The sequence below is a fragment of the Malurus melanocephalus genome, unplaced genomic scaffold (genome assembly GCF_030028575.1).
Source record: "Malurus melanocephalus ecotype Western Australia unplaced genomic scaffold, MMel_1.1 scaffold_1025, whole genome shotgun sequence".
Lineage (NCBI taxonomy): Eukaryota > Metazoa > Chordata > Aves > Passeriformes > Maluridae > Malurus > Malurus melanocephalus.
The window spans coordinates 30,819-39,779 of NW_026624257.1; the positions used below are offsets into that span (position 1 = coordinate 30,819).

At 61.3% G+C, this 8,961-nt stretch overlaps 1 protein-coding gene across 1 annotated transcript in view; it reads left to right on the forward strand.

Moving 5' to 3' along the window:
* Positions 1 to 9: 9 nt before the first annotated feature.
* The window catches only part of CBFA2T3 (CBFA2/RUNX1 partner transcriptional co-repressor 3), an 18,348-nt gene continuing 9,396 nt past the window's right edge, over positions 10 to 8,961 (forward strand). Inside the window, exon 1 of the mRNA XM_057386657.1 lies at positions 10 to 119. The gene's annotated coding sequence lies outside the window, so the exon portion shown is untranslated. The remainder of the gene's footprint in view (positions 120 to 8,961) is intronic.

Here is an 8,961-nt window from a genome sequence, read left to right on the forward strand (position 1 = left end):
GGCCTTAAACGGGCCGGGGCCGCCGCCGCCGGGGGCCGCTGCCGGCTCTGCCCGCTCCTGCCGGCCCCGCCGACCCCTGCCTTGGGACTTACCTCACGYCTCCGCCACACCTCAGGACGGTAAGTGCCGTCCGCCAGTGGGAACGGGGATGGGGAGGCTGCCGGTGCCCGCGGATGCTCCCGTGGAAGCGGGGCTTGGAATGCTCCCGGTGCTCGGGGATGCTCCCGGGGCACGGGGGAATCGGAAGGTTCCGGTGCCCGGGGGAGCTCCCGCGGAAAAGGGGCTGGGAATGCTCCTGATGCTCGGGGGATGCTCCCGGCGCGAAGGAGTCGGGGATGCTCCCGGTGCCCGGGGAACGCTCCTGTTGTGCAGGAGCCGGAGATGCTCTCGGTACCCGGGGGAGTCTCCCGCTGTCGGTGCGCAGGGCAGTAAGCGGCTCCCGGTGCCCGGAGGACGCTCCCGGTGTCGGGGAAGCTGCCGGTGCGCAGGGGACGAGATTGCTCTGTGTGCCCGAGCCAGCGCGGTCCCCACCGCCGCGGGGGAGCGGAGCAGGGCGAGCGGGGGCACAGCCGGGGCGAGCGGGCGCAGCGCTCGGAGCGGCTCCGCGGCGGAGGCAGCGCGGGAGCGGATCGCCGCGCCCGTGGGCCCCGCTCTCACGCACCGCGCTGCCTCGGGGCCGGCGGGGTGCAAACCCCTCTTCCCTGCGCTCCCGGGGCTCTTCCTGCTCTCCCCTCCCCTTTGCCGGTCGCCGCTTCCCGAGCGCCGGGGCGGCGTGGGGCGGCACAGCGATCCCGGGAACCCACGCGAGTTTGTGCCCACCCCCCAGCAGACCCCCCCCGGCTGTGGCTCCCGTCTCCTGCCCAGCAGTCCAACTCTTTGTCATCCCTGCGTCCCTCCTCTTTGCCCGCCGAGCTGCCGGCTCCGCATCCCGCTCCGGCTGCTGTGGGTTTGGAGCTGGAGCCGTGTTTGGTGCCAGCAGGAGTTGACCCACTCGGGAGAGTTTGCGGGAAGAATCCCAGCGTTGTTTTGGGAAGTTCCAGCCACCGCAGCGTCGCTCTGTGTTTATGTGCGAGCACACGGGTCCGCGGCGGGGACACGGGGCTGCGGTGGGGACACTCGCAGTGTCCTGGCGTGCGCCAGGGGATGTTTGTTTGGATGTGGATTTGGGAAGGAAGGCTGGCTCGGGAGCCTGCAGCGCTGCCATTCATCACCGCCTGCTCTCGCTTTCCCTTTGGAATTACGTCGGGCTGGGCAGCCCGGCTTTGCCGAGGGAATGCCGCCGGCGTAGCGATGGAGCGAGGCTGGCTCCACGCTCCTCCGTGGCTCCTCCGCGACACTGAGCCGGAGCACAGCCGGCTCTTCCCGTCATTCCCTCGCCGCTGGATGGTGCCTTCGGATACTGCAGAGCGTTTCTCTAGTTAAACACACCTTTTCTTGGAATTCTTTTTTTTTTTTTTTTTTTTTTTTTTTTTTTTCCCTCTATTAGCCAAGAAAAACTTTGCAACTTTCCTTCGCTGTCGGAGAGGAGCCACTGCCGCTGCTGGGTTTCATTTTGTTTTTTTAATTCGAGGTCACGTGTGCGTTGACAGTGTCTTTGATTCCAAGCGATGGTCTCGTCTCCAGCTTAGGAAGAGCTTTTGAGCTCTTCCCTCTGTTGTTTTCTCTCTGTTCAGGAACAAAGAGATTTTTCTGCCTTTAATTAAAAGGAATATTAATTCCCTGCTCCTTTGTCGAGCGACTTGAAGACACTCTGCAAACATCCGTCAGCTCGGCGCCGCGGTGGGGTGAGCTCTGCTATGGTACAGGGCATGGAGGAGCGGGGGAACCATCCCGAAACCCCRCGGCAAGCACGGAGCAGCAGCCGGGGAGGATGCTGACAGCCACGGTCCTCGGCTGAGGAGCCCCGCGGAGCCGAGCTGCCGCCTGGGGCGGGCTCTTGGACCCTCGCAGGTTTGTGAGGCAGGTCCCCGTGCTGAGAGTTTCCACACGGAGAAATTTCCACGCTYGGGGAGGCGAGTGGAGGTGAACTTGGCTGTGCCAAGGGGGTTTTCCCTGCCGGCTGCCTCCCATGCCGGCAGGTGAGGTTTTACCAGGGAACAGACAGATGTTGGGTGTGTTTTGTTTGGGAAATGCGGGTGCAGATGTTGGTTTGTAGGGGGGAAAAGCCAGGACGCGGCGGGGCAGAGGCTGTTCTCCCGCGGCTCTGGGTGCTGGCGTGGGGTGCGCGCTGGCTTTGGGCACCGGGGAGGCCTCGCGTGGGTGCAGGATTTGCCTCTTACATCGGGAACTTCCAGGCTGCAGGAGGGAAAAACACTCGGGTGCTCAGCCCCACTTCAGGGGTGGGCTACCTGCAGGCAGGAGGGGCCTCTGGCAGGTCCCACGGGGGAACTCGGGGCTGGCAGGTCCCCCGTGTCCCTTTCTGGAGCGGTGCTTCTGAGGCACGGCTGTGTGCACGCGTGGAAAGCCGCGGGAGTCGAGCTTTGCCGTGGAAATGGGGTCTCGGCTCCGCTCCGCTCGCTGCCGTGAATCCCTGCTGGAATCTGGAGGTGCTTCGGCTCTGCCCGTGGTCGTGGAGGGTTCCCTGCCCTGCAGCCACCTGGGGAAGGTGTCTGGGTGCTGTGGGGTGCTGTGGGACCCCCGGGGAGGAGAGGCACCCCATAAATATCTGTTATTATATCTTTTAACGGGAGCCAGTGGACTGGCGGCGAGTCAAGCAGGAAGTGCAGGGCTGCCGGGCAATGCTGACAGTGGGGCAGGAGCTGGGACCCTCCTGGGGGGACACCGAGCACTGACCCCTGCAGCCCCCGGCCCACGGTCACAGAGCSCAAAGCTTGGGGCASATCAGGGCCGGGTGCCGTGTGCGGKGCTGGGAGGGAGCAGGCACAGCCCCTGGGTTAAGCTGGGCTGAATCGCTGCTGCTCGGCCGGGGGGATGCGGTCGCTGCTGCAGGTCGGGTGCTGCAGCCTGACCTGCGCTTTCCAGGCTGAATCTCACCTGGGAGATGGATTGAACTGCCCGGCAGGGTGGGGACATCGGGAGTCCCCAAGCGGGCATCAATCCTTGCCAGCCAGAGGCAAGAACGGGCTGGTGGCACACCCCTGTGCCCGCGTGCCCTGGCCTTGGTACCATTGCCCAGTTTGGGGTTATTTTCGGATTTCCTGAAGCTGTTTTCTGCCGTCCCTCCCCCTGTGCTCAGGCTCCCCAGGGGGAACCCCACCTTGACAAACCCACAGCTTTCCCTCGGAAGATGCTGACCAATGGTTCCAGAAAACATCCGAGGGATTTCCTGTTTATTTTGCAAAATTCTCATTAATATTTTTTTCTTCCTGCGTTGTTTTCGATTCAATTTCACACGGGCGAAATCTCCTTGAAATGGAACCCGCSGTTCAAAAATAGACAAAAGAGTCGGTGAGGCAGCAGCCTGGAGAGCCCGGCCGGATCCCGCACCCCCTCGGAGCCGGTTCCATCGTGGCGCCGGTGGGGCAGGATCTGCCACGGGGGCCCTGGGGAGCCGGCGGCGCCTCGGCGTTCCCAGGCCGGAGCTGGGGTGTGGAGCGGGAGATTTCCCTTCTCCAGCCACTCTCTCTGCCTCCAGGATGTCCCGAATCCCCTGCGWGTGCCACTTGTCCCTGCTCCAGCCACCAAGGCCACCTTTGGCTGTGAGCATCCCTTTGCACAAGGATGCAAAAATCCCCGGTTGGGGGCGCGGGGGTGGTTTTGGGGTGCCCCTTTGGGGTGCTCCGGTGCAGGGAGCGGTGCAGCCCGGCCGTGGGTGTTTCCTGGGTGGGGGCAGCTCCGGCAGGGTCAGCCGCAGCCCCGCTCCTCTCCAGGTGTTCCGGGCTGCCYGCGGCACTGTTTACTCCTGGTGTTTAGCCAGGATATTTAATTTCCAGGAGTGTAAGGCAGCTGGGGAGCAGCAGGGTGTGTGTATGCGTGTGTGTGCGCGCCCACCTCTCGGTGCCACCCGCTGGGATGAATCCGGCGGTGGCACCGGGCACGACACTGCAGCGGCGTGTGCCAACAGGTCAGGGGGACCCCCCAAAGTGCCCCTGTGCATGGGGGACCCCTCCTCCCCGCCCGTCCCCCCCTGCAGCCACGTCGCCGCCAGCCGCTGTTGACTCACACGGGCTCCGCCGYCGAGTCCCGGGGCTGAGCCCGAGATGCTTTTACAGGCAGGGCTGAAATGCACAAAATGTTCGACTTGTAAAATATGTAGCGTGAGAAAATAGCCTTTTCTGCTCTCCTCCTCCTCCTGCCGCCGCTCCCCTGCCCCATCTGCTCGCTTGGAAAGCTTCCCGCAGCCGGGGGGGCCGGCGGCGCCCSGGGTCCCTCGCCAGGGATGGCACCCACCCCGCGCTGCGGAGCCGCCCCTCGGTGCCAGGAGGGCTCCCGGGGGCAACACGGGCACCTCGAGGATGCGCTCGGATGTCGCCTCCTCCCTCCCCTCGCCATCCCAAAGTTTCTCTCCCGCGGACGCGTTTTGGGAGCGARCGCGGGGCTGGCACCGGGAATGCTGTGCCCGGCGCGGGGGTGACGCAGGCGGCGTTGGCGCATCCCATGGGGTTTGGGCTTTCCAAAACCTTCCCGGAGGGTCCGGGAAATCCCCCTGTGAGGCGCCCCGGCAGCACCGGCAGGGAGCCGCCACGCCGGAGCTGGCCACGAGCCACGGTTTTCACCTTAATCCATCATTATCTGGGCACATTTCGGATCCTTGCCAAGAGCAAGGTGGGAAGGGGGGGTGTAAGCATGCTTTCCCTATTCCCCTGCCATCCTTTTTGCTGCCTGTGTGTAATTAACAGAGTAATTAAAAACAGGATGAGTTAATTGGTATTCATTTATGTGGCAGATGTTTTTAATTGAGATACGAAACAATTTACCTGTTTACATAAACAATAGCAAATGAAGGCTTGTAAAACAGAGAGGGCGCGCTTTTTTTTTGGCTTTTTTGTTGTTGTTTCGAGGAAAAATCAAACCCATCCCCCATCCCCCGGCCACGCCAGCTTGGGGCGAGCGGGAGCTGCTGGCACTGCCTCGGTGGCACCGAGCCAGCTGGTTTGGGTCCCTGGGTAGATGGTTTTGGCTTGAAAAGTGGGATTTTGGGGCTTGGGGTGCGTGGAGAGCTTGGCTGCGGGTGCTGCTGTCCCACGTGGAGCTGTGCTGTCACTGCCACTCTAAAAAAAAAAAAAACAAGGGCACCGGGGGTCTTGGGACTCGCTGGGAGTTGATGGCCTGGAGCAGAGAGAGCACTGCCCGTGGGGCATCTCCCAGCAGTGCTGGAATTCCTGGGATGTGGGTGCAGGCAGTGTGATCGGAAAGCAAAGCACTGGGATGTACCTAAATGTGGGGAATACTGCTTTAGCCTGGAACTGCATCATTTAGCACTGGGAAGTGTCCCAGCGTGGGACCTGTCTGTGGGAAAGGTGGGGATGAYCTGCAGGGGCTCCCCAGGAGTGGAGCCGGCTGAGTCTGGGTTTCTTTACAAATTGTGCAGAGTTTAATTAATTGGATTGACCTTTAAAGGGCTTCATTAGTGCAGATGAGTGGTGGGGTGTGGATTGCTCTCTCCTAGGCTGTCTCCCCTAAAGGAGCACCCAGGACACCCTGAGGATGGATGGGCAGCGTCCCTCCAGCATCATCATGGAATYGTGGAATGGTTCGGATTGAGAGGGACCTTAAAGCTCATCTTGTTCCACTGCCATGGCAGGGACACCTTCCACCATCCCAAACCCCATCYAACCTGGCCTTGGGCACTTCCAGGGATCCAGGAGCAGCCACAGCTGCTCTGGGCACCCTGTGCCARGGTTCTCTCGGCCCTTACAAGGCAGAATTTCTTCCTAATATCCCCATCTTCTGTCAGCAGCCCACAGCCGCTCTCTGCTTTCTCCCACTCCAGGTGTGACTGGTGATGAGCTCCAAGCTGTTTGCTGTCACCTTTCCCTGTTGTCACCATGGCCTCGGGGGAGGGGGTGTGTGATCAGGAATGGGTGCAGGGGATCAGGACGGGTGCAGGGGATCAGAACGGTGCTGCTCCCAGGGAGGGGATCAGGATGGGTGCAGGGGATCAGGACGGGTGCAGGGGATCAGGAGGGGGCTGCTCCCAGGGAGGGGATCAGGACGGGTGCAGGGGATCAGGACGGTGCTGCTCCCAGGGAGGGGATCAGGACGGGTGCAGGGGATCAGAACGGGGCTGGCAGTGCCGTGAGGTCCCACCAGCTCTTCCAGGCTGGTGCCCGCGGCTGGCAGGCACTGCACGCTTCCTAAGCTGCTCCAGCTGGGACAGCTCCGGCCCTGCCATCTTATCGGGCAGTTRTTGTTGGCCCCGCTGGCTGCAGCAGCTGAGGAGCAGGAATGCTTCCCTGCCTTTGTTTCGGAGGCAGCCTGGCTCGGGGAGACGTCGCCTCCAGCATCTGGATTTCATTTGTGGCCATTTGGAGAGCATGAAGGATGCTGGGCGCTGGATTCCCTTTAACCCCTTCCTCGYCCGGGAAGCTTTGCCTGCAGGGAGCCGTAGCTTTCCAATGGTCACATCCAGGGCAGCTCCCTGCCTGCTTCATCCTCATCCCCGGGGAATGGAGAGCAGAAAGGCTGGCCTGGGGGCTCTTCATCCCCGGGGAAATGAGAGCAGAAAGGCCGGCCCGGGGGCTCCTCATCCTCATCCCCGGGGAATGGAGAGCAGAAAGGCCGGCCCGGGGGCTCCTCATCCTCATTTCTGGGGAATGGAGAGTGGAGCAGCCAGCCCGGGGGCTCCTCATCCTCATCCCTGGGGAAATGAGAGCAGAAAGGCCGGCCCGGGGGCTCCTCATCCCCGGGGAAATGAGAGCAGAAAGGCTGGCCCGGGGGCTCTGCAGTCATCGAGCCCATCCCGGAGCTGGCACAGCCCACTTGTTGCCCAGGGAGGAGGCAGAACCCCGGGCTTGCKGTGTCTGGATGGGCTCCCTGGGGCTGTGGGAAGCAGCGAATGCCAGGCTGGGATGGTTGCCAGTCCCATCCGTGCTGCAGGATGCCCTGTGCCCACTGCAATGCTCGGCTGTGTGACAGTGCCACCCCAGCGGGGACCCTGCAGTGTGACAAACGGGGGTCACACGGGGGTGTGCGGGGGTCCGGCATCCGCTGGCCCCGGGAGGCAGGGTGGGGAACGCCCGCTCCCTCCAGCCTAGGAGAAAATACTAATCCTTTTATTTTTATATTATTACTTATTCATCTGGGCTGCACAGACCTAATGGAAACCAGATGGAGGAAAACAGACACGGCCCCGAGCGGCTGGGACAAATTACCCCAAAGAGAGAAAAAAATAGAGGGAAAAATGATTGCAGCAGAGTTAGAGTTGTGCTGGGGAATCGCTGGTTGGAGGTGCTGAGGAGAGGCTGCACTTGGTCCCCCAAAACCTCCTGTGCAGGAGCTCATCCCATCCTGCAGAGGATCTGGGTTGGTGGCACAGCCAATCTGGGCATTCCAGGCTCTTTATCCCATTGGATTTGGGACCATTCCTGTGTTTGGGTTGCAAACATCTCGGGGAAAATTTATAACTTAGAGAAAAAAWGGAAAACACAAGAAAAAAACAGAACCAGGCCCTATTTTCCCAAGTGCATGCTCAGCTTCATGGAAACTTTCCTKCTGATGGGAAACTGTGGAAAAGCCACGTCAGTGCCAGGATGAGTAAATCCATGTTTTCCTCTTGGTGTGGGCATGTGTGTGGAGCCAGGGCAGTGAGGGGGACCAGAGCTGGGGTGGGGATGCAGGCAGGGACCATTCCAGGGATGGGGATGAAGGCAGGGATCATTCCAGGGATGCAGGCAGGGATGGGGATGCAGGCAGGGACCATTCCAGGGATGCAGGCAGGGATGGGGATGCAGGCAGGGACCATTCCAAGGATGAAGGCAGGGATGGGGATGAAGGCAGGGACCATTCCAGGGATGGGGATACAGGCAGGGACCATTCCAAGGATGCTGCCAGGCGTGTGACAAAGACAGGGATGGTGCCAGGGATGCAGGCAAGGATTGTRTGGGATCAGGGTGCTGCAGCTGTGACCCCTCACACTCTGTGCACGCTCACAGCTCATCCTCTGCTGTTGRAGCTGGGTTCTGCTCCACTGAGTGACTTGGAAGTTTGGAAGGCTGGAAAAGCTTTGCCCAGAGCTGGACATCTCCACGAAAAAGAAAATAAAAGGTGTTTTTCAGAGCAAACTATTTATTCTGGCAGACCCTGTGAGGTTTTGGGGGGAGGGAGCTGCGTGGTCTTGGGATTTCTCCTGTGGCTGAGGAGGGAGAAGGGAGCAAGGAATGGGAAATGGGAGCATGAACATCCAGGARTCTGCAGGATTCTGGGAGGGATAGGGAGGGATATCCATGGTGCTGGAGCCATCCAGAGGGGTGCTGTGGGTGACACCCCGAGATCTGGGCTCCAACCACCATCTCCTGGTGCTCTGTGCACTGCTGGCTGTGGCACAACCTTGACAGCATCTCCGTGGGGATGAGGGCCCAGTTTTATTTATTTTGGACAATTTCTCTGGCTGGGTTCAATGAATGCCCCCACAGAGGATCAATATTGGATTAGTGATTATCAACCGGGCTGGGGCACAGGGGGACCCTGCCACAGGGGGTGGCTGTGGCTGTCACTTCCATCTTTGGCGGTGGCACAGGCACGGTGACAGATCCCCACAGCTGCCAGCACTTGTGGCCACCCGTCACCGCCGGCGTGGCAGCCACGGGGCCGGACCCTGCACTGCCTGGACAGAGGGGATGGGGCTGGGAATGCACTGCCAGGTGTCCTTTGGGGCTGGGAGGTGGCACAGAGGTGGCAATGCCCGGTGGGGTGATGGCCGGGAGCTCCACGCTCCCCAGATTGCAGGATGTGGCCTTGCAGGGCCATTCGGGGCTGCAGGGGGACAGTCACTGATGGACATGAGGGTCCTGCCATTGTCACTGTCACCAAGCATGGGCTGTAACGATCCCGTGATCCCTG